Source organism: Sapajus apella, unplaced genomic scaffold, assembly GCF_009761245.1.
Source record: "Sapajus apella isolate SASKATOON/1434 unplaced genomic scaffold, GSC_monkey_1.0 scaffold6, whole genome shotgun sequence".
NCBI lineage: Eukaryota > Metazoa > Chordata > Mammalia > Primates > Cebidae > Sapajus > Sapajus apella.
The window spans coordinates 40,660,567-40,686,754 of NW_022436946.1; the positions used below are offsets into that span (position 1 = coordinate 40,660,567).

Sequence of the window (26,188 nt, forward strand, 5' to 3'; positions counted from 1 at the left end):
TGTTTGAATTTCAAATAAAAGCAGTGAAAGTATATAATGCCTTCTCAGTTGCATTTAGGAATGCCAGCTTCCTTCATGTGGGCCATGAGGGCTTTCACTGCCGGTCCAGCCTCACCTCCCAGACTCATCTCCATATTTCCCATTGCTCTCTGTGTTCTTATTTAGTTCACTGGCTTTGTTACTGTTGTTGTTCGCACTTTAATTTATAGCAGTCTCTCCTGTCTTGAGTAGTCTCTCTTCCCCTCCACCACTATGCTTTATTAACACCAGCTTATCCGTTATATCTCAGTATAATTGTCAGTTATGCAGGGAAGTGGGATATGCAGCATATAACTTAAGGGCTCTGCTGTTTTATTGTCTGGGTTTTCATCCAGTTCATTATTTACTGGCTGTGTAATCTTAAGTAAATTATTTGACCTAACTCTGAGCCCCAATTTCTTTATTTGTAAAGTGAGGGAAGATAATTCTTACTTATAAGATACTGTGATTATTAAATAAAAAAATGAGAGAAGCCATTTAATGTTTGCAACACAGGCCTGACTAGCATTGAATGAAGCACTTGTTACATGTTAGACAAAATTATTCTCAACCTACCTCATATCCCCAATTCCCTGCTATGCATGCGCACGTGCGCGCGCACACACACACACACACACCAGTCTAGTCCTTTTATTTTATAGTGACATATATGACCATATACCTCTTATTGCTAACATGTACAACTTTTAATTAATTAATTGATTATTTGATTAATGTGTCTCCCTTGACTAGATTATAAGCTCTGTGGGGTAGCAGCTGTATAGTTGTTCATCCTATTCTCAGTACTTACTCTGGATTAAGTCAACAATAAATATTTGTCAAGTGTAGGGACAAATGAATGAACTAAAGGAATATTCTGACTCCTCTCAAAACTGCATACTTGATGGTTGAAATGGTTCCTGTAGTATAGTTTTGCCTTTAAGCCTATAAATCACAAATTCAATATCAGTGACTAGAGAATAATATATAACCAGTAACATATAAAACCTGTTTGTCAATAAAAATTGTTTTCAGGCCTTTTGGAATGTTTAAATATAACATTTTAAAAGTATTTAATAATGAATACCCTCATTTTCAATAATTTTGGGAAAAGATTACACTAAAACTTTAAGTGAACACTGAAGTCTAGATAAACTATTTTAAGTAATGTTTGATCTCAACTGTCTAAAGATACACATAAGAAAGAGAACTGAAAGTAAATATACCAGTATGTTGTAATAGCAGTAGCTTTCCTTGAGTCGTAGGACTATGATCAATTTTAATCATTTTGTATTTATGTTTATATATTTTAATCAACATAGTTTATACTTTCTTACAGCAAAACCTAGCTTTATAGTAACAAAAATTATCTTTAAAATTTTCTCAAATATTTCTGGAACATATAGGGGGAAACTTCATTCATTCATTTATCTGACAAGTATTTACTGAGCAACTGCAAAGTGTCGAGCACTGTTTTAGGTCAAGGGGATGAGATTATAATAAGATAAGTAAAAGTTCCTTGCTTTCTTGAATCTTCATTTTGATGTATTTGCAGCTACCTGTCTGACTCTGGTTTGAAACTTTTCTTTTACATCTGTTCTATTAAAAGTAATGGCAAAAACCATAATTACTTTTGCACCAACCTAATAAAAAGCCATTGATGTCTGCTATGGTTTGAATGTGTCCCTCCAAAATTCAGGTATTGCTAATGTGATAGTATTAAGAGGTGGGGACTTTAAGAGGTGATTAGGCCAGAGGACTGGCTGCTCCTTCATTAATGGAATCAAGGTCCTTATAAAAGAGGCTTCCCACAGGGTTTGGCTAACTCACCTTTGTTCCTCTGTTTTCTGCCTTGTAAGGACATAGTAAGAAGGACCTTACCAGATCAAATGCCAGCATCTTGACCCTGGACTTTCCAGCCTCCAGAATTGTGAGAGAAAACAAAACGAAAGATGTTTTTTATAAATTACCCAGTCTCAGGTATTCGGTTACAGTGGCAGGAGATGGAGTAAGACAATGTTACATTAATGATTTATCAATTTTATCTTGTATTCAATTACAGAAAAATAGAAAACCAGTGACCACAATTTCCAAACTCTTTATAATTCTACAACCTTTTAAATGTTTTTCATACTTTTGAACCTTATATTTGACCTTTAATGATAAGCAAAAAGGTAATCAGGTGACCCTATTTAAACATTCCTGAAAGCGTTATATTTTCTCCTTCAAAGAGTCCATTCATGTAGTATTACATACTAATATATAATGTTGCAGCTTGTTCACTTCTTTTGTGTTAAAAATAATCAACACATTTGTTACATTTTTCACTAAAGTAGCACCATCATTGTCTGACTCAATTTCAATGTTTGGTAAATAAGCAATTTTTAAAAATCTTTCTAATAAAATATTCTGATCCTCTGTGAAATTTTATGGCACCCTGCTGTTTTATAAAACCAACTTTAAAGCTACTGACCCAAAAGAAGTTTTAAATCATTGTGAAGTTAGTTAGCAAATTAGTTGTTTAGGACTCAAGTTATATTTCTGTGTCTAATATATATTAATATATATATATTATATATATATTATATATATTAATATATATATAATATAGCTGTATATATTAATACAGCTAGTGCTCGACTTACGACCACAATTGGTTCCAACCAGAGCAGTCGTAACACGATTTGGTCATAAGTTGAGTAGGCTATATGTACAGTACTGTGAAATTATGTTATAAAAATCTTTAAGTCAGACCAATGGAACAGAACAGAGGTCTCGGAGGCAACACAACATATCTACAACCATTTGATCTTTGACAAACCTGACAAAAACAAGCAATGGGGAAAGGATTCCCTGTTCAATAAATGGTGTTGGGAAAGCTGGCTAGCCATGTGCAGAAAGCAGAAACTGGACCCCTTCCTGACACCTTACACTAAAATTAACTCCAGATGGATTAAAGACTTAAACATAAGACCTAACACCATAAAATCCCTAGAAGAAAATCTAGGCAAAACGATTCAGGACATAGGTGTAGGCAAGGACTTCATGACCAAAACACCAAAAGTATTGACAACAAAAGCCAAAATAGACAAATGGGACCTAATCAAACTCCACAGCTTCTGCACAGCAAAAGAAACAGTCATTAGAGTGAATCGGCAACCAACAGATTGGGAAAAAATTTTTGCAGTTTACCCATCTGACAAAGGGCCGATATCCAGAATTTACAAAGAACTAAAACAGATTTACAAGAAAAAAACTAACAAGCTCATTCAAAAGTGGGCAAAGGATATGAACAGACACTTTACAAAAGAAGACATACATGAGGCCAACAAACATATGAAAAAATGCTCATCATCACTGGTCATCAGAGAAATGCAAATCAAAACTATATTGAGATACCATCTCACACCAGTTAGAATGGTGATCATTAAAATATCTGGAGACAACAGATGCTGGAGAGGATGTGGAGAAATAGTAACACTTTTACACTGTTGGTGGAAGTGTAAATTAGTTCAACCACTGTGGAAGACAGTGTGGCGATTCCTCAAGGACCTAGAAATAGAAATTCCATTTGACCCAGCAATCCCATTACTGGGTATATATCCAAAGGATTACAGATCGTTCTACTATAAGGACACGTGCACACGAATGCTCATTGCAGCACTGTTTACAATAGCAAAGACCTGGAACCAACCCAAATGCCCATCGACGATAGACTGGATAGGGAAAATGTGGCACATATACACCATGGAATATTATGCAGCCATAAAAAAAGATGAGTTCATGTCCTTTGTAGGGACATGGATGAACCTGGAAACCATCATTCTCAGCAAACTGACAGAAGAGCAGAAGATCAAACACCGCATGTTCTCACTCATAGGCGGGTGTTGAACAATGAGAACACATGGACACAGGGAGGGGAACACTACACACTGGGGTCAGTTGGGGGGAAATAGGGGAGGGACAATAGGGGGTGGGGAGCTGGGGAGAGATAGCAAGGGGAGAAATGCCAGATGTAGGTGATGGGGAGGAAGGCAGCAAATCACACTGCCACGTGTGTACCTATGCAACAATTTTGCATGTTCTTCACATGTACCCCAAAACCTAAAATGCAATAAAATAAATAAATGGAAAAAAAAATCTTTAAGTCATATTTTATCATAATTTTCTTTCATTGTTATATATCATAATTTTCTTTGTTCATTTTATGCCATTTGTATCATCTCTACACCATTTTGTTTCTTATTTTTACATTCGTCAGGTTTAAGTAAAACACTGCATTACCAGTACAACTGGTTTAATATTTGCAAAACATATAAAATTACAAAATACAGGTGCATACAAAAATACAAAATACAGGTGTAAAAAATACCATAGGAAACATTTTCCCAATTGCAAAACATATCAAAATATATAAACATGTACAAAACATTTTATTGGCCGCTGGTGCTTGGCTGCGGATCGTTGATGTCGTCATCTGAGGCAGCTGTTGGGGTTACTGGAGTTGGTTTTTTCATAAACTTGGTGAGCTTTGTCTGAATTGTATGTTTCTTTTTTTCTTCATAAATTTCACGATACGGACGAAACACATCGTGCGCCATCCGTTCAATCCTTGCAAATCGTTCGATGTTTGGGTCCATTGCTTCGAAATGTGTAAGAAGTTTATTGGGAGGGGTTTGATGAAAAATATCCAAGACACAAAACACAAATTGCTGTACCGAGTCTGGGATAACAGTTGAAATGGTGCACGTGGAGATGGTAGTGCTGCCGGAAGCTGGTCCGCACTGTCGTACGCCCAGCTGGGCAACGTTTGCGCTGCCAGACGCGGAGCAGTCGTGGCTTGTGATTGTGGTCGTAAAGTCGAACGGTTGTAAGTTGCATAGGTCGTAAGTCGATCAATACCTGTACTTGGTGATTAGCTTCAGGAATCAGTTCAAAAAAGGTATTCAACCCTTCTTACCTGAAGTCCTGCTAATTGAACAACTTTAACCATAACCAACTTCCACTTACAATGTTATTTATTTCTATGGAGCTGTGGCTGAGGACCACATTTTCCCTACCTAAGTAGTAGAAGCTGTGTTTGTTCCTTCTCACCTTCCCTTGTTAGGCTGGAACCTGGAGACCAGAAATTAAGTATGGAAAGGACGGGAGGCTAGTGGTGGGTGAGTGAGTGGTGGCAGCAGTATTTTCTTAATTTCTTATCATTACTAAAAGAAGATGACTTTCTTGGAGGGTTATTCTTCCTGTGGTCAGACTGGAAATCAGCTTTTGCTTTTAGGCTGAGATACCTTAGTTAAGAATTGTGTAAGTTTGTATTGTGATTTAGGGGTGGGAGGGAACTTCTGCTGCCTGCCCATTTGTATAGATAGGTTATTTGAAAGTCGGAGACTGCTCTGATGTTTGCCTGCCTCTCTTAGGAAGTTAATTTCATCAGTCATTCAGACCAGTCCAACTAATTTTTCCTCCTTCAATCAGTTTTATATATTTAAAGTCTATTTTAAATATTTAAAGACTTACCATACTTTATCTATGGAAAGATGGAAAATCTGTGATTCACTATACATTAAAATGACTTTTTTTTTGCTGAAGAGTCTTGCAGTGTCACCCAGGCTGGAGTGCAGTGGTGCAATCTGCCTTCTGGGTTCAAGCAGTTCTCTTGCCTCAGCCTTCCGAGTAACTGGGACTACAGGCACACGCTCCCATGCCCGGCTAATTTTTTGTATTTTTTTTAGTAGAGATGGGGTTTCACCATGTTACCCAGGCTGTTCGCAAACTCCTGAGCTCAGGCAGTCCGCCCACCTTGGCCTCCCAAAGTGCTGGGATTACAGGCATGAGCTACTGCGCCTCACCAAAATGACTCTTTAAAAACAATTTTAAAAATAGCATTCTGTGTGTCTTTTCTAGGTTGGAGATGTATTCCCTGAATGTTTTGACTGCTACTTAATGGTGCTATTTGCATACAGACGCCACCTTCAGCTGGTAGCACAATTGGTCAGTCTTTGAACAGCTCCCAGTTGGGCCAGTTATTGCTGTTTGGACATGTTTAGATTTGAAGTTCCTCCCTTCCATTGTGAGTAGAGCAAGATTGTATCATCCCATAAAACCTGTTGAAAAGTGAAAAAGTAGTTAAATCAGATGCCTATCCACCAGTTTGGCTTTTTCACTAAATTGGTCAATATTTTTACTTCATATACAGAGTTTTAAAAATCATTTGTTGTTGTTGTTCCTTTACTTACAGCCTTTCCTTTTTTGTATTTTACAACACGGTTTTGTAAATCTTCATTCTAAAAATTCTTTTGAAGCTGTTAACCTACGTGTGTTTTAAGCTAAAGTCAAACATTAGGTTTATTTACTTCCTCTTCTCTGGGTATTTGTTTCAACATTTAATTCCTATGATGCAACTTTCTTGAGAATTTTTAAAAAAGTTTTTGTGTGTGTAAGTTAACTTTCTTTCAGTTCTATGTTATTTTAAAAAGTACATGTAAATATATATGTAATGATTTCAACATAATATATATTATATATCAATATTAGTAGATAATATATTAATATAAGCCCCTCTCTTCTTTTTTATTTTTTATTTTTTAACTGACACATAATAATTGTACATAATTATGAGGTATGTAGTTATGTTTCAATTACAATGCACAGTGATCAGATCAGGGTAATTGGCAAATCCATCATCTCAATCAGTTATCATTTCTTTGTGTTGGGAGCATCCAATTTCCTCCCTTCTAGCTATCTGAAAATATATAATATTGTTAACTATAGTCATCCTACTGTAGTCATAGTTCTAGCTGTGCAACACTAGAACTTATTCTGCCTATCTGGCTATAATTTTGTATATTTTAGCAGTTGTCTTTATATTCCCCCATCCGCCTACCCTTCCTAGTCTTTAGTAACCTCAGTTCTACCTTTTACTTCCATGAGATCAACTTTTTTTTAGCTTCCACATATGACTGAGAACATACGATGTTTAACTTTCTGTTCCTGGCTTATTTTACTTATAACTTCAGTTCCATCCATGTTGCTGTAAATGACAGGATTCCTTCTTTTTTATGGCTGAATAATATTCCGTTGTGTGTATATTACACATTTTAAAAATCCATTCATCCTCTTTTTTTGATACTAACGTTTCTTGCTCTTATGTGCCAAGATGCTCTCCAAGCCTTGCAGAAATCAGAGCTGTCATTCATTCATACATACGTTCTACAGGTGTTTGTTGAAAGCTAGCTCTGTACAAAGAAGTGTGCTAGGCAAAAAGGATAAAGACACTAAGTCCTAGAGACACTTGCTATTTAGTGGAGGAAACAGAAGGAAACCATTGTTATGTTTTAAGTACTCATCCTGTCACTTTTTATAGCTCTGAACTTCACACATTGAAGTATGATTATAGCCTGGGATATATGGCCATATCCCAGGGTATGCAGGAACACACAGAATAAATTGTGACATATCTTTCTGGAATTTAGAATCGGGGAAATAGGAGGCAGGCATGAGAAGGAGAAGGGTAATTTAACTGGTAAGTAATAAAAAGTATTATTTTAGGTTAAAAATAAGCATAGCTATATTAGAGAATAAGATTTTAAAATTTGACACAAAAAATTCTCCCACTTGTGGCCAGCTACTCACAGGCTGGTCACCATGTTATCCCCTGTGGTAGGGGTTCACTCCTTTCAGAGGTTAGAGAGCCTCTGTGAAAGATTTTGTGGAGGCCCTTCTATCTGTTCTAATAAACCTGCTTGTGTTAAAGGTTGAAGTTAGAGAAGGTAACTGCCTTTTCAGAGCACAGCCTTATTTGGTATTTCCTATGCAGTCACTACATTTTAACAGTAATCCTTTAAAAGTACTTTCACTACTTTTGTTAACTAAACCCATGGTGCAATACTAATGGTGCAGTTCTCAAGACAAGTAAACAAGGGAGGTGGAGGAATGAACGTCTCAGGATGGTAGCTCCTCAAATTATTCACCTGTGGTAAACTGCCTACACCACATTTAAGCAGGGCCAGTTGGAGATAGCTGAATGTTTACTGAGGCCCTTGTAATCTTGAAAGACAAAAAGATTAAGGGAGGGCATTTGTGAAGGTCATTCTTCTTGTCACTGTTTCAGTGAATGTTGACAGCAGAAATATTGTATTAGATTTTTTTAAGCTTGTAAATGTAATATTTTTTACTTATGTTCCAAAGTGTGTGAATTATTGAAGGTTGAGGCATTCGTTTTTCATTTAGCACGAAGGACAGAATACACTTTATTCAATCCATATGGGTTCAAAGTCAAATTCTTACTTCCAATCAGAGTTCTTCTATATCGTGTCTCATATTTATTTGTTTATTTCAGAAACATGTATTATCTGCTCTTGCAACACTCCTTGCCAGACACTGGGGAAACAAATAAGGCAAAGGCCTCATTCTCAAGGAGCTCACAGACAGGTGGGCAAGATAAACAGGCAGTTATGGTATATACTGATAAGTGCCATGCAAGAGAATCCTGCAAAAGCTTAGGATGGTTGGGGATGAGGGAACACAGAAAGGTAGTAGTCAGGGCGGGCTCTGTGGAAGAGTAGTGCCTCTGCTGGCTTCTGAAGCCTGACTAAGGAGTGGCCAGTTGAAGAAGTGGGAGATAGGGTGCTCTGGTGAGAGAGATTTGTATGTGCAAAAGTATAGAACCATGAGAGTTGCTATGTTTGAAGAACTGTGAGTAAGTTGAACTCATATCATTGGAAACATAGGCAGAGATGAGATCTGAAAGGGAATTATATGCCATGTGAAGAATCTGGCTTTTCTTTTGAAAGTTGGGGGGAACCTATCAAGGATTGTTTTATCATCAGATCTGCATTTTGGAAAGATTGTTCCAGTGTAGAGAATAGGCTAGAAAGCGGCAAAGGCATTGAGACAGAAAGGAGGCTATTGCTCTTATCCAGGAGAGACATGATGAGGGTCTGTATTGATGGGGATTGGGAGTGAGTCTGAGGATAGGGGATAGATTTGACAGTTTCTAGGATGTAGAATATTCAGAACTTGACAAGAGGTTAGTAAGGTGTCAGAGGAGCCTAGCTAGGTACAGACTTGCAGTTGTCTGCACTGGACAACTGGATGTATAATGAATGAGGCCCTCATGGAAATAGGGAATATAAGAAGTGGTAGCATAGTGCAGTGGGTGTGGGGAAGGTGATGAATTGTTTTTTATTTTTTATTTTTTGATTTGAGATGTCTGTGTGACATCAAGATTAAATAGGTAGATAAAGAAATAGGCCTCAGAGGTCGGGTGTGGTGGCTCACAGCTGTAAATCACAGCACTTTGGGAGGCTGAGGTGGGCAGATCACAAGGTCAAGAGATCAAGATCATCATGGCCAACACGGTGAAACCCTGTCTCTACTAAAAATATAAAAGTTAGCTGAGCATGGTGGCGGGCACCTGTAGTCACAGCTACTCTGGAGGCTGAGGCAGGAGAATCGCTTGAACATGGGAGGTAGAGGTTGCAGAGCCAAGATCGCACCACTGCGCTCCAGCCTGGTTGACAAAGTAAGACTCCATCTCAAAAAAAAAAAGAAAAAAAGGAAAAAAGAAATAGGCCTCAGATTAAGGAGAAAGGACTGAGAGGTAATTACAGGTTTGATCAGTTGTGAAAGAGTGAGATCACTCAGGGTGATCTAGATCTAGATATTCTCTTACATTTATTTCTAGATGGTTTTTAGTCTTGTGTGTTAAGTTTAGGTCTGTGATCCATTTTGAGTTACTTTTTGTTAAGGGTATGAGGTTTCTGTCAAGTCATTTTGCTTTCTTCCTCTTTTTCTCTTTTCTTTTCTTTGCATATGGATGTCCTATTATTTCATCATCACTTGGTGGAAAAACTATCCTTTCTCCATTGAATTGCCTGTGCTCCTTTTTTTTAGGCAGGGTCTCACTCTGTCACCTAAACTGGAATGTGGTGGTGTGATCACAGCTCACTGCCCCAGTCTCCTTGGCTGAGGCGACCCTCCTGTCTTAGCCTCCCAAGTAGCTGGGACCACAGACAGGCATATGCCACCATGCCTGGGTGATTTTTTTTTTTTGTAATGGAGTCCCCTGTGTTGCTTGGGCTGATCTTGAACTCCTAGGCTCAAGCAGTCCTCTTGCCTGGGCCTCCCAAAGTTCTGGGATTACAGGCATGAGCCACCACGCCTGGCCACTTCTTTGTTAACAATAAGTCAACGACCATATTTTTATCAGTCTATTTCTAGGCTATCTATCCTCCTCCATTGATCTGTCATGTATCTGTCTTTTCACTAATATTATGTTGTATTGATTACTGTAGTTTATAGTAAGTCATGAAAACAGTCTGACTGTTCTTCTAGGTCTTTTGCCTTTTCATATAAAATTTTGAATCAGTTTGTTCGTATTTACAAAATAGCTTGCCAGGATTCTAATTGGAATGTTGAACTTACAGATGGGAAAAATGGACACTTTATTTTATTTATTTATTTATTTATTTATTTTTTTGAGACGGAGTTTCGCTCTTGTTACCCAGGCTGGAGTGCAATGGCGCGATCTCGGCTCACCGCAACCTCTGCCTCCTGGGTTCAGGCAATTCTCCTGCCTCAGCCTCCTGAGTAGCTGGGATTACAGGCACGTGCCACCATGCCCAGCTAATTTTTTGTATTTTTAGTAGAGATGGGGTTTCACCATGTTGACCAGGATGGTCTTGATCTCTTGACCTCGTGATCCACCCGCCTCGGCCTCCCAAAGTGCTGGGATTACAGGCTTGAGCCACCGCGCCCGGCCCAAAATGGACACTTTAATAGTATTGAGTCTTCCAATCTATGAACATTAAGTATTTCTCCACTTATTTGGATCTTTGATTTATTTGATCAGAGTTTTGTAGTTTTTGGTATATAGAGTCTGTACATATTTTGTTGGATTTATACCTATTTTATTTTTTATTGTAATTTTTTAAAATTTCAAATTCTAATTGTTCATTGATGGTCTATAGGAAAGCAACTCACTCTTGTATATTAACTTTGTATTCTGCAACCTGTGGAATACCTGATGTTTTTTATAAATTCCTTAGGATTTTCTATATACATAATGTGTCTTCTATAAATAAGGACAGTTGTATTTATTCCTTTTTTATCTGTATGGCTTTTATTTACTTTTCTTGCCTATTGCCCTGACTAGAACTTCCAGGACTATGTTGAGTAAGAGTGGCGAGAGTGGTACTTGCATTTTAACAAAAATAATGGAATTAGTCTGCTTATAGAATTATAGGCATCATTGAACCTCAACTAAATATGTAAATAGAAGATGACTAGATATCATTTTACTATTTTTATCTCTGAGGAAGAATTTGGGTGACAAATTTCTGTGCCTTTTTTTTTCTTTTGGTAAGAGCATTTCTGAAATTATACCAAACAAGCAGCCATATACTGTAGCAAATCATAAGGCCAACCCCAATTTTATAGATGGTTGTCCAAGTTTCTGAAAACTATAATGTAATCAGTATTTTGACATTAAAACCATATATTTTGCCTCTGGTTCTCAATTTTCTCAATTTCTTCATCTATAGAATGAGTGTATCAATACTTAGATGTTCCAAATCTATTCTAGCTTCACCCAACTTATTTTATAATTGTTTTAGCTCTGAAATTCTATAATTATTACATCAAATTGGACTAGATACTGAATATATTAATAATTGCATTGTTTAATAGAGGGAATTTTAACATCTTTGTATATTTCAGAATCATCCCTGTGAATTAAGATTGCTTTAATTTTTGCTATGCAAAGATACTAATTAGTGGAGTGTTACGGTTTCTATGGCCTAGTAATGTTTACTAGGTGAAATAAAAACATACTTCTTTTCTGTGCCCTAAATTCCAATTTAAAAGGATAAGAGAAAAAAACAAGATTTTTGTGACCTTGCTGGACATTTTAGCTAAGATTTTGATTTGAAAGTACATTTTAATAGAAAATAGTAATGCAATATTGTTGTGTCACAGAGTCTTAAATAGGAGGGTTCATAAATGAGGTAACTTGTTTTTCTGGACTTATGGCCCATTGGGGAAAGACAGATTGTTTTTACTACTTAGAATGTTTTCATGCCTTTTTGTGCTGTATCAGGAATATAACAACAGCTATTATTTTGCCAGCACATTATGGGCAGGGGCCCTATAGAAAAAGACAAGGGATCTTGGTCAGTAAGTTTCCTGACCAAGCTGCTGAACCAAAGCCAAAGAAAGTTTTTAAACATCTGCAAGCTTTTTTGTTAGTACTGATGGGGCAGTTTGCCTATTTTTCTCTCTCAGATTTATGATTATTTTATTATTTTACTGTAATTATTTTAAGACCATTTTTTATTAGGCTAGAAAGAGAACTGTAAGTGAATGTATGATACTTTACTAATGGGGAAAAGGTGAGAATAATAGCTCAACTGGAAACAAGAAAGCTAAAATTGTGGTAGCACTTCCTCCTGGTATTTAGCTTAGGCTTAAGCAGAGTTGTCTGAAAGTTAACAGGAAAAGAAACTACTTGTGAAGTGTTAAAACCACAACCTAAGAGAAATTTTTTTTATCATATCATATTATACTGTATTAAGAACTACTTGTCACAGTTAACCTGATTTAGTAGTATTCAATAAATATACTTTCCCTCAAACCTCAGGTAAAAACAAACAAAAAACACTGAATCCCAGCATCAGTAGCTGGTTTGTTTCTTTTTCATTCTCCTGGAGCCAAGTGTGTAACAATAGTAGTGCCGTGCCATCTTTCTATTAGGCAAAGAATGACAGTTAAGCTTTCCATTCCTCACAAAAGAACTATACTCTAAAGTTAAAATTCATATTAATTATTTGAAACTCTGAACTTACTTTCTCACTCAGACAAACCCTTAAGCCAACCCACAAAAGCTGATTTTAACTGTGTAGGGTTGCTGAACTATAAAGCTGGAAGCAGAAATGAAGTTTAGATTCTACTCTAGCAATATTTCTATGAAAAAAAAACCTAAAAGTAAATTTTAACTGAGAATTTCAACAGCACTCCCTCCCTCCCTATTCTGATGACTGACTCCTGTCTTCCCTAAGGGTACATTGGTAGGAAAGTTCCTAATAAGAGGCTGGAATGGGGTGGAAATTCTGAATGGGGCCTAGAATTGGAAAAGAATGACAGGGAGCCTTTTGAGGGTTTCTGAAAGTCTTTGATTTTAACAATGCAAAGGGCAGATATAAGGAGGACAATTACTATGCTCTAGAAGTTACAGAAGTTTAATTATAAGCTTGTCCCTATTAATCATTAATATATGACAGAGGGCCAGGTACAGTGGTTCATGTCTATAATCCTGGCACTTCAGGAGGCAGAGGCAGGAGGATCACTTGAGGCCAGGAGTTTGAGACCAGCCTGAATAACATAGCAAGACTCCATCTCTACAAAAATAAAAATAAATTAGCTGGGTATGGTGGCATGCACCTGTAGTCCCAGCTACTGGGGAGGTTGAGGTGGGAGGATCACTTGAGCCCAGGACTTTGAGGCAGCAATGCATTATGATTGAGCTTGGGCAACAGAGTGAGACCCCTTCTCTTAAAAATAAAATTAAAAAAAAGCTGTGCACAGTGGCTCACGCCTGTCATCCTAGCACTTTGGGAGGCCAAGGCAGGGCAGATTGCCTGAACTCAGGAGTTCAAGACCAGCCTGAGCAACACGGTGAAACCCCATCTCTACTAAAATACAAAAAAAAAAAAAAAAAAAAAAAATTAGCCAGGCATGGCGGTGTGCACCTGTAGTTCCAGCTACTCAGGAGGCTGAGGCAAGAGAATTGCTTGAACCCAGAGGTGGAGGTTGCAGTGAGCTGAGATCGCTCCTCTGCACTCCAGCCTGGGTGACAGAGTGAGACTCCATCTCTTAAAAAAAAAAAAAAAAAAGTGACAGAGGTTCTAAGGCTATATGAAGCCCAGGAAGGGCCAATGAATGCGTTCTTTTCCTTTTTCCTCTTTTTTCCTGTGCTGGGTAGTCACATCTTTGCCTTTGTCCCTCAGAGTCCTCATCGTCCTATTTTCTATATTATTTCCAGTACTAAGGTTCTTCCTATCACTCCATATGTCCGCTCTCTCCCAGTCTTTTATACTCAGTCTTTTACTTCAATCCTGTAAGAAAATTTGGGACCACAGATCAAAATTTAATGTACATTTTTTTAAATGCCTGACTTAGCTCTCTGAAGTTAGAAGTCTGTTTTATTCAGCATCTAACACACACTAGATGCTCAGCAGGCATTTGTTGAGTGAGTAATGAACAAATGAATGGTGTTTTGGGGTCAGTTCTTTTTTGGAGTCGAACTACTAGAATGAAGAGCAAAATTGACCCTAGAGTAGGTGAGGGTAAAAGACAAGTTAGGAATATGATAACTATAGCAGTAGGTGGGGCAGCTGAATGAATCCTCTTGCCCCTTTTCTCTTCCTAACACCATCTCTTCTTTCTCACCATAAGTTGAGAAAAAAAGTATTAAGAAAATAAATGAAATTGAAATTTCATTTTCTCTTTTTTATTTAGGATGTGATTAGGCTGCCAGTGACAGAAACCCTGATATAAAAGTTCTTAAACAGGAAGGTTTGCTTTCTTCCCTGCAATTGAAGGCAATCCAGGACTGGTTTAGCAGCTCCATAGTCATCAGGAACTCAAATCCCTTCTCTGTTGTTCCAACAGTATCAAGATGTGGCTTCCGTCTCCAAGACAGCTCCAGCTCTGGCCATCGCATCCACATTGCAGACAGAGGAAGAATTTACTGGGAGAGTGAGCATATGCTTTCTCACCTTAGTGACATTCACTATGCACACTCCATTCCCTTTTATATCTCACTGGCTAGAGCTTAGTAACTTGATCACACCCAGCGGGAAAACTGGATAATATGGTCTTCATTCTGAGTGGCAATGTGCCCAGCTGAAAATTTGAGCTTTTATTAACCATGGATGAAGGAGAGAATAGATGCTAGGGATAACTACCCATTTCTACAGTGTTGACCAGCAGATTTTCTTGGAAATATATCAATCATAAAAGATACTCAAAGAATTGATAAATAAGAGATGATATTCAATATTTAAAATATAGATTTAAAATATAGATTCTCTAATATGTAAAATCAGTGAGTGTAAATTTATTTATTTACAGATACTTAGTAAATATTGTAATTGAAAGAAGTAATTATACCATTACAAATACCAAATTTTAAAAAGTACATCAATACCTAATAATTTTTATCTTAAATACATATTATTCAAGCCCGAAACATGAAGAAAAGGAGTAAAAGTATGGGTGTTTAACAAATGCTGTGCTAAATAATTAATTTGTATTCCAAGTAAGACAGGACAGCTGGTTCAATGTACTATAGTTCTTGCTAGGTAGGTCCCACAACTAATATTTACTGACCGCTTACTATTAACCACTCACTGTACATGATTTCATGTAATCTTGTAGCTCTCTAAGACTGCTGTGTTATCATGCCAATTGTATGGGTGAGGACGTCGAGGCTATGAGATTTAATTTACCCTTGTAACCCAGATTGTTCGACTCTAATGCTGATGCTTTGAGCCTTGCCTCTGCTTCTTTACAAACGCTTAAATCCATCTGATTGTCATCTTATCACTAACAGAAACATGGCTGAAATCAATTACAAGGGGCACTGTTAACTAAAAGCTTGTTCTTTATTTATAATAAATATTTCTCCTGTACAGATGGCAATCTGAATCCAACATTCTGGCACTGTCATACAGTAACTTGCCTGTTTCTAGCAGTTTTCATATTATTGAATTTTGCTCTTAGAACCATCCTATGAAGTATGGCCCCTCCCATTTTACGAATGAAAATCTAAGGCATGAGGAGATAAAATAATGTGCTGGGATTGCAATCTAGATCTTGTTTTTAAAGTTCAGATTCTTTCTACTTAACTGTGCTACCTTAAGCTCTGAAGATAATTGTAGAGGGACCTTATGGAATAAAAACAGCTGGAGGCATCCTGTCCATAAGTGAACATGTTATAAATAAAAATAACCTTATCCTATTCATAAGCATCTCCATCAAAACCACCTCTGACAATGCCACCTTTGCTTATATTTGTTTGGGTATGAAGTTAGAAGCAAGAGGCTTCTTGGGAAATGAGGTTTTTTCTTCTAATTAATAATCAGTTTTTAAGAGTCTGCCTTCTTTTTTTTTTTTTTTTTTTTTTTTGAGACGGAGTTTCACTCATGTTACCCAGGCTGGAGTGCAATGGCGTGATCTCGGCTCACCGCAACCTCTGCCTCCTGGGTTCAGGCAATTCTCCTGCCTCAGCCTCCTGAGTAGCTGGGATTACAGGCACGCACCACCATGCCCAGCTAATTTTTTTTTTTTTTTTTGTAGTTTTAGTAGAGACGGGGTTTCACCATGTTGACCAGGATGGTCTCGATCTCTTGACCTCGTGATCCACCCGCCTCGGCCTCCCAAAGTGCTGGGATTACAGGCTTGAGCCACCGCGCCTCTACTTAAATTTACTTCATTTCATTTTCACTGACATCACTCACTGGTTTATACCCTTGTTACTTCTTAACCAGACCACTGCAGTGTCTTTAACTTAAAGTCTGTCTTTAGCTTCTCCCTAAAACTCAGGCTGTCCTAAAGGTTTCTCTTAAACTTCTAAAATCACAGCTCAATCACCTCATTTCCCTGCTTGCAACATTTGTAATAATCACTTGACTTTTTCCCTCTGCTGAATCCATAGCATTATCTGTACCTTTAACATAATTCTACCTCATGTGTTTTTTTAAATTGGATTGTAAGGTTCCTTAGGGCTGGAATTATGATTCATCTTTTTATACAATGAAATACCTATGTGGGTTCTTGCAAAGCACTGTGCTGTCTGTTGTTAAATGACAGTTGTTGAATTCTTTGTTCCCTTTTAGCAGAAAAAAATGTGTTTTTTTTAAAAAACTACAGCCTATTATCCTTAAGCTATGGTTATAAAAGGTATATCTTCTTCCTGTCTTAGCCCTGATCCTGATCCAGACCTCCCCTTCATTAAGGGGCTTGGGTAGATGAAAGAAAAGAAGGCTTGGAATATCTCCTTCACTGAGACAAGAGACCATCTTCCAATTTATATTCTTCCATCTTTTAGCATGATTGTATATGTATCTGTCTTCTTACCTTTACATATACAGGGTGAGTACCTCTAATCTGAAGTGCTCCAAAATCTGAGACTTTTTTTTTTTTTTTTTTTGAGACAGAGTTTTGCTCTTGTTGCCCAGGCTGGAGTGCAATGGTGTGATCCCAGCTCACCACAACCTCTGCCTCCCAGGTTCAAGTAATTCTCCTGCCTCAGCCTCCCAAGTAGCTAGGATTAGAGGCATGTGCCACCATGCCTGGCTAATTTTTTTGTATTTTTAGTAGAGATGGGGTTTCTCCATGTTGGTCAGACTGGTCTCGAACTCTCGACCTCAGATGATCTGCAGAAAATTCCACACATAAGTACTTAAACTTTTATTTATGCACAAAATTATTTACAGTATTGTATAAAATTACCTTCAGGATATGTGTATAAGGTGTATATGAAACATAAGTGAATTTCATGTTTAGACTTGGGTTCCATTCCCAAGATATTTAATTATATATATGCAAATACTCCAAAATCTGAAATACTTCTGTCCCAAGTATTTGGTAAAGGAGATGCTCAGTCTGTAATCTTAGGGAAAGTTAATCACTAAATCTGTTTTGTGACTATACACTTCTTTTTACTTCCTCTAAATCACCCATTATGTACCAAGGGATTTCAGTGCTAGAAAAAGATGGGCCATTTCCTACCCTTGGACCTTTCAGTCTAATAAGGGGGACTCGCTAGCTCACTGGGAATTACAGTGCTCAGAGATAAATGCTGCCACAGGGAAATTTACAAAGGAGGATATCCAACTTAGACCAGGAGGGGTCAGGGAAGGGTTTTCCAAAGCAGTGACTTCTAACTTCAGGCTGAAGATGAGGAGTGGGCTATGATTAGAGGGGAAAGACTTGCAGTCAGAGAGAGGAGCACATGCATAAGTCTAGGAATGATTCTAGCAGGTGGAATGTGAAGTTTGGTGGTGGTGTGAGGCTGGAGAGGAGGTGGAATGGTAGCACTATCTCTTCCATTGAAGTGCACATATTTAATTTGCCTTGAGCCCCTCATGCACAGTCACTGCTTTCACTCCTTTATACCGCTGCTGAGAAATCTTTTAGGGCTCCTTTATTACTTCCTGCAGTGTCTAATCACTTTTACTGACTTCTTTTACTGACTTTATAGACTCCCTAAAACAGCCTGTGTCCCACTACTAACTCACTCATCTCCTGCCAGAGCCAGAGAAATCTCTTTACTGTCTCTAGAGTTCATCTAGTTCATTCTCTCCTCTATGTCATCTCCCTTTACCCATCTTCTAAGCCTTTACTGACTCCCTACTTCTGGATATTTGCAGTTAGGGGTGTATAATTTAATACAAAATTACATGTTGCCTAGAATTGTTCTCTAATTGTTTCTGAGTATTTTATGATCAACTGGATTGTAAGCTTCCTAAGAGCTGGCTCTGAAGCTGCATTGTAAACTGTTGAGTAGTGGAAAGAAAAGGGAACCGGACCTGAAGTCAGAGCAGACCTGCATTTGACTTGTAGCTCTGCCACTTGTCAGTTGTATGACATTTCTTCTTGGGTAATACAGGAATAATGAAATACATCTTAAAAGGTTGATGTAAAAAATTGTGTAAGTCACTCTGTGGGAAATTAATTTGTAGACCATAAAACCCTATATACATTTTACATTTTATTCTGTAGTGCCAATGTGGAACCATATTCATTTCTTAATGTAAGATTTTAATGTTTCCTTTCCAGACTGTAGAATCTTGAAGATTCCAGACTTATTTTTTCCTTTGTGACATATTTTTCTCTAAGCCATATCCTAGCTATTTTTATTCTTCCTCTGTTTCACCTATTCCCACCCCATCCTTAAACTTATGGATAAAATAACTTTAGGCAGCTGAGAATAGAATCTTTTGATATTCTTGCATTTCTTTTTTGAGACGGAGTCTCGCCCTGTTGCCCTGGTTGAATTACAGTGGCTCACCCTCAGCTCACTGCAACCTCCGCCTTCCAGGTTTAAGTGATTCTCCTGCCTCAGCCTCCTGAGTAGCTGGAATTACAGGCATGTGCCACCACACCAGGCTAATTTAGTGTTTTTAGTAGAGGCGGGAGTTTCACCACGTTGGCCAGGCTGGTCTCAAACTCCTGACCTCACGATCCAGCTGCCTTGGCTTCCCAAAGTGCTGGGACTACAGGAGCAAGCCACCACACCAGGCCATTCTTTTCTAGAACCCATTCTTTTGATTATTTATTGTCATATCTGTCCTTAGACCAGATTCTTAGATCAAGGGATCCTAGCAATAGCTTTCTTGTTAGGTACTAAAGTGTTGATTCTGAGGTTCAGAACTAGGGATCTTGCTTATGCTAACGCAGTACCAGAGAGTGGAGAATCAGAGAAAACAGAGAATCAGAGGAAACAGACACATGTATCTAAGACCCAAGTATCTGGAATAGCTATGGCCAAGTTAAAAGGCTATTTTATTTTTACCTGCCACTTACATTGGGTGCAGAGATACCTAATGTTTTGAGTGTTGGGTACCTTAATATCTAAATCCTTATGTTATGTGTCACCTTAATAATATCTACAAACCTTACTGAGGGGTTCTAAGAGCTTGAAGAAGCTCAGCAAAATAGAATTTAATTAGATACAAACTTATATAGAAAAATATCTTGAAGATTTCTTTCCTCACCAGGAAAAACAGCAGCTGGGTGTGATGGCTTTCACCTATAATCCCAGCACTTTGGGTGGCCAAGGTGGGAAGATCACTTGAGGCAAGGAGATAAAGACCAGCTTGAACAATATAGCAAGACCCTGTCTCTACAAAAATAAAAAAGTAGCTGGGTGTGGTAGTATGCATCTGTAACACCAGCTACTTGGGAAGCCAAGACAGGAGGATAGCTTGAGCCCCAAGCTCAAGACTGCAGTGAGATATGATCGTGCCACTGCACTCCAGCCTAGGTGACAGAGCAAGAACCCATCTTAAAGAAAATAAAAGAGAAACAGAGTAGACAAATCTTGTTATTGGAGGAAAGGAATGGATTGAGGACGGAGAGGTGGTAGGAAGTGGCAACACCTGAAATTCAATATTCACAGCATCTTAAGCAATAATTCACTCAAGAAAAAGATTTAATAAAGCAAAATCATTCCTGCTTTTCATAAGAATTTGTTCTGAATAGTACAATTGTCATAAATCAAGTGCATTTAGTCTGGAGACCAACTTTTTGGTTCAATTACTGTGTTTTAACCCATGTTTTCTATTGTTCTTAAGAGTGTCCTTAGTCATCAGTGGCTAGGAAGAATCTTTCTGGGACACACAGCTCTATGATGCTTAGAAATTGTAGGTCTTTGAAATTCTTTGTATAATTTAGAACCATTTCTCCTCTTTTAGTCTTTCATTTACTGCTTGCATTATTGTAAATCTCCCACAGTAAATAATTTCCTTAAGCAGAGAAGGTAGAAAAGTATCCGAAAACCATCTTCATACACTAAATCTGATTCAGAGTAGGCATGAAGCTATAATAATGTTAGAATTATGAAGTGAACAATTTAGACTAAATCTAAAAGACAGTTGATCTACATAAAGGTAATCTTCAAACCCAAATTCAGAGATACCCTCTCTTCTGTCACCATTGTGTAATCCTATACCATTTTTTCATTTCTTCAGCTGCAGATTTATAGGAAAGTTTTGAGGGTTATTCTTTTCTGATACATATTAGGAGGCTCTCTAAAATGGTCTCTTTGTCCAGTGCATGGCTTTCATGACCCAGTCTTTGTTCTGTGCCAGTTCTGAGATTGGGGCAATTATTTGTAAGTAGTAGATTATCTTTTGCTTCCATTTCTATGTGTTGCCTAGTCTTTCATGTAGCATCAACTAATAGTATTTTTAAGAGATGCTTTTTTATGACCCAAGGCCACTAAAAGTAGAACCATCTTGTTTAACCCTATCTTACCCTCCAGTATTGCCTGGAAGAAAGGCACTGGTCTCTTAAAGAAAGACCACTTTACTTCTTTGCTGCATGGAGTTAATGTAGTAGAAAATCATCAGACAGTATTTAACATACATACATACAAATGCACCAGAAGACTTTAAGGTCAAATTTGGTCCCTGTGATAACAACAACAACAACAACAACAGATTGGCCCCATTAGAGATAAATTTTTATTTTCCATTCTTCCCCTCCAAAAAGTTATCTGTAATGTAGAATTTTTAATAATTATTATGGGAAGATAGATACAACAGATATATTTAAAAAGTGAATGTCATTCACCCATAATCCCATTCACTGAAGAGAAACTTTAGCAGTTTTATTTTCAAATATCATAAAATTTATATAATCTATTACATTAAAACCTAAAGCTATAAAACTTTCAGAAGAAAACAGATGGAAAAAAAAAGTTTATAACCTGGAAGTAGGCAAAGGTTTCTTAGATAGAATACAAGCATGAGACATTAAAGAAAATATTGACAAATTAGATGATCATATCAAAATTAAAACATGATTTTCAAAAGACACTATTAGGAAAATGAAAAGGCAAGCCACAGACTGAAATAAAATTTGTAACATGTATATCAAAGTACTTGTATTCAAAATATATAAAGAACACTTACAACACAATTACAAGAAAATAACGAACCCAATAAGAAATGGACATATGTCACAAAAAATATATATGTATATAAATGGCCAGTAAGCACATGAAAATATTTTCAGTATCAAAAGTTATCAAGGAAATGCAAATTAAAATCACAATGAGATATTACTACATCAGGCATCTTGGGCCAGATAATGCTTTGTTGTGGGAGGGGGAGCTGTCCTGTGCATTGTAAAATATTTAGCAGCACCCCTGGTCCCTACCTGTTACATACCAGTAACACCCTCCCCCTCGCCAGTTGTGAAAATTGAAAATATATGCAGACATTGTTCAAACGTCCATGGGAGACAAAAATCACCTCCTGTTGAGAGTGACTGCACTACACCCATTACATTGACTAAAATGTTTTAAATTGATGGTGCTGAGTGTTGGTGAATGTGTGTGTGTGTGTGTGTGTGTGTGTGTGTGTGTGATGGAGTCGCTTCCTGTCACCCAGGCTAGAGTGAGCTAAGTGGCACAATCTTGGCTCACTGCAACCTCCACCTCCCTGGTTCAAGCAATTCCCCTGCCTCAGCCTCCTGAGTAGCTGGGATTACAGATACATGCTACCACGCCTGGCTAATTTTTTTGTATTTTTAGTAGTGATAGCATTTCACCATTTCTCAGACTGGTCTTGAACTCCTGACCTCAGGCAATCCACCTGCCTCAGCCTCCCAAAGTGCTGGGATTACAGGCATGATCCACCGTGCCCAGCCAAGATGGCATTTTTTGTTTTTTAGACAGTCTTGCTTTGTCATCCAGGCTGGAGTGCAGTAGCACAATTTTGGCTCACTGCAAACTCCACCTCCTGGGTTCAAGTGATTCTTGTGCCTCAGCCTTCTGAGTAGTTGGGATTACAAGTGTGTGCCACCATGCCCAGCTAATCTTTGTATTTTTAGTAGAGACAGGGTTTTACTATGTTGGCCAGGCTGGTCTTGAACTCCTGGCCTCAAGTGATCCGCCCACCTTCACCTCCTGAAGTGCTAGGATTACAGGCATGAGCCACCATGCCTGGCCAAAGATGTCTTATACACTGATGGGTGAGAATATAAAATGGTACAACTACTTTGGAAAACAGTCTGGCAGTTACTTAAAAAGCTAAACCTACACCTATTATATGATTCAGCCATTCCACTCCAAGCCAAGGGAAATTAAAGCATATGTTCACACAAAGCTATTCAGAATTTGTACAAAATGTACTATTCTGGGTAGGTGAGAATTTTACCCATGAAGTGAAAATGTTAAGTACAAATACAAAGAACTTTTTCTTTGTTGACTGTTCTTTGGTCTTTTTCACACTTCCTTCTGAGATCATTTTGTTTCTTCCTGAACTGACAGTCCTTCAGTTGAGGATCTGTTGGTGGTAGATTCTTAGTTTTTGTTTCTTAAAATGTGTTTCTTTCACTCACTTTATGAAAGATGGTTTTATGTGTTATACAATTCAAAAATGATCATTTTTCTCAGTAGTTTGATCTTCTGGCTTTCATTCTTCAAAATTAGGCTGTCAGCTTAGTTTTCCCTTTGTAGGTAATCTGACTTCCCTTTCGTGTACTTTAAGATCTCTTTCCTTGAAATTTTTCAGTTTTACTGTAGGCCAACGTATAATTTTTTTCAGTTATTCTGCATGAGATTCATTGTGCTTCCTGAAGAAGAAAATGAGTATTCGTGTCTTTAATCTATTCTGGATAATCCTTAACCATCATGTGTTAGAATATTGCCTTTGTCCTATTCTTTCTGTTTTCTCCTTCCAATTAGATATGTATTAGACCTTTTATTTCATCTTCCTTGTCTTTTATTTTCTCTTTCATAATTTTCATTTATTTGCTGTATATGCTATATTCTGGACTCTTCAGGTTTACTTTCTGTTTACTAATATTTTTCAGTTATACTGAATATGCTGCTTATCTATTGAATTTTAAGTTTCAATCATTGTAAAAATGATTTCATTGATTTTCAAATCTGTTTGGTTATTTTTTGATAGTTTCTGGTTTCTCACCCATACTTTCTATTTCCTTTAAAGTTTTTTAAAAAGCATATTGAACTAGTCTTCTATATCTAATAACTCTAATATCCAAAAATCTTTGAGATGATTTCTGGCAGTCAGACTGCATCTGACTTTGCAATCTTAGGTGATTATTGTTTCCTCTAATCCTCACTAATGGTATCATTTTGCATAGTACTTTTTATTATTGTAAGTTTATGTTCATTGGAATTATGTCTCCTTCGGAGAAAATCTATATTTATTTCTAACTGGAACCTGGGGGACATAACCAGTCCACTTTATACTAAACATTTGCCTTGCTTTTAAGAGCAGGTAGGTAATAAGGAAATTCATCCCCCAACTCCTCATGTGTGATCCACCTTGTATTTATGAATATTCAGGGGAGATTTTACCCCTTCCACTAAGAATACACATTGAAACAGGCAAATTTTCTGTCGTCTTTTGTCAATGGGGTGTTTTTTCTTGTTCATGCTTTCATTGAGAGTTTAGCCCCTTGGGGTTTGGCTTTCTGATGGGGTCTCTGATCCACCTCCCAATGTCCCAAGTCCTAGGATTTGCCTTCTGTTTTCTGTGCTGCTACTCTAGGTACCTGGGGATCTACAGCTGCCAGCCTCAGTGCTTACTGTCTCCCTGGACTCCTCATGTTGGTGGGTTTTGGTTTCTGAGGATTTCTATTACTTTGTCAGTTCAGCCATTTTAAACAATATTTCTTACACACAGGTGTCCAATTTACAATGGTTCCACTTAACAATTGTTTGACTTTACTAAGGTGTGAAAGCAACACACGTTCAGTAGAAAAATGCTATGGAAAGTAGTACGATACTCACAATGGTGGGCAGTGGCGGCAAGTGACAGTTCTCAGTCAGCCACATAATCACAAAGGTAGACAACCAATACTCTACCACATTGCCAGATGACTTTGCCCAACTGTGGGCCAATGTCAGCATTCTGAGCACATTTACTATAGTCTAGGCTAGACTATAATATAGGAAGATTAGGTATGTTAAATGCATTTTTTACTTATGGTATTTTCAACTTATTGAGTCATAACCCCATTGTAAGTTGAAAAGCATCTATAGAAATATTTTTAGGTATTTTATCCAACATGAGTAAGAATCACTAATATGGAGGTCAATTTTTAACCTAATCTGGGAGAGGGCAATGCTCTTAGGGCTTTTTAAGGCGTATAGGACCATTGCCCTTATAGAAGATGGCTTCCTGCTACCGTGCTATCCAAATTCTTGCTTCTGCTTTATAGAATTTTTCTGATTCTTCCTTTGTGATTAAGTGCCTCACTATTCCTTTTTTCTCTGCTATCAGTTTAATGGTAGTGCCTATACCCTACTAAATTACTGTGGACTTGGAAACTAGATAAAGAAGCTTGTTCTGATTTTGTACCAAGTAAAAGTAAATTGTCTCTAAGAGAGGCACTGAAGAGTTTTCCACTGAAAGAACATATGCTGTGGTATATAAACTTTGTGACAATTATTTCACATCTTTTTTTTTTTTTACTTGTTCTAGACTCATGAGATTGTTATTTAAAAAGTCAATTCAGATATAATGAAATGTTGCTATATCAATAGTCAACATCTATTTTGGCAAAAATTACTGATTTTCAAACGTGTCGGAAAAGATTTTAAGGGTGTATGTGTGTATGATCTTTGAATTTAACTCTACAAAAAAGGTCACTCATTCTTTGAGTAGGCAGTAACATATTTACCCACTAAGAACAATCTACAATATTCTCTTAATGCTTTAAATTTATAACAGTGACTTTAATAATGATTATTTGACAATGTAAGCGTTCATTTATGATTTTATATTTTTCCTTTTACATAAAATACTACATTTGGTTTATGCTAAATGGAATACAATGAAATATGGGGGAAAGTATACGTCTATACACTTTCTTATAGCATCCTACAATGTTGTTAGCAAAACCCCTTTGTTTTAAAGTACATGATGGGCTGGGCAAGATGACTCACACCTGTAATCCCAACACTTTTGGAGGCTAAGGCAGGAGTTCACTTGAGCCCACATAGCCTGGGTAACATAACGAAACCCCATCTGTACAAAAATGTCAAAATATTAAGACAGGCATGGTGGCATGCCTGTAGTCCTACCTACCCAGGAGGCTGAGTGGGAGAAACACTTGAGCCCAAGAGTTTGAAGTTGCATGAGCCGTGATCACCCCATTACAGCCTGGATAACAGAGCAATACCCTATCTCTAAAAAATAAAGTGTCTCCTAAAATGGTGGGTGAAGGAGATTATTAATGATAACGACAAAGCAAACTGTTCTACTTTAATTTCTTTTTTAGGGAACTAAAACTATCAGCTGGTTTAAGTAGTATTTGAAGAGAAAAGAAAAGGTTGTTCATGAAGATATTCACAGAAAATAACAGGAAACTGCTTTAGAATATAAATTTGGCAAGCTGAAACAAAATG

General features: G+C 37.4%; 1 protein-coding gene and 1 long non-coding RNA gene across 2 annotated transcripts in view; both read left to right on the top strand.

Moving 5' to 3' along the window:
* Positions 1 to 26,188, top strand: part of SESN1 (sestrin 1) — a 109,189-nt gene that overhangs the window by 47,564 nt on the left and 35,437 nt on the right. The gene's annotated exons all lie outside the window — the stretch shown is intronic.
* Positions 2,620 to 12,992, top strand: LOC116549491. The gene is made up of 4 exons (XR_004267903.1): positions 2,620 to 2,631; positions 8,470 to 8,474; positions 10,871 to 10,886; positions 11,210 to 12,992. It is a non-coding gene; the product is annotated as an uncharacterized LOC116549491 (long non-coding RNA).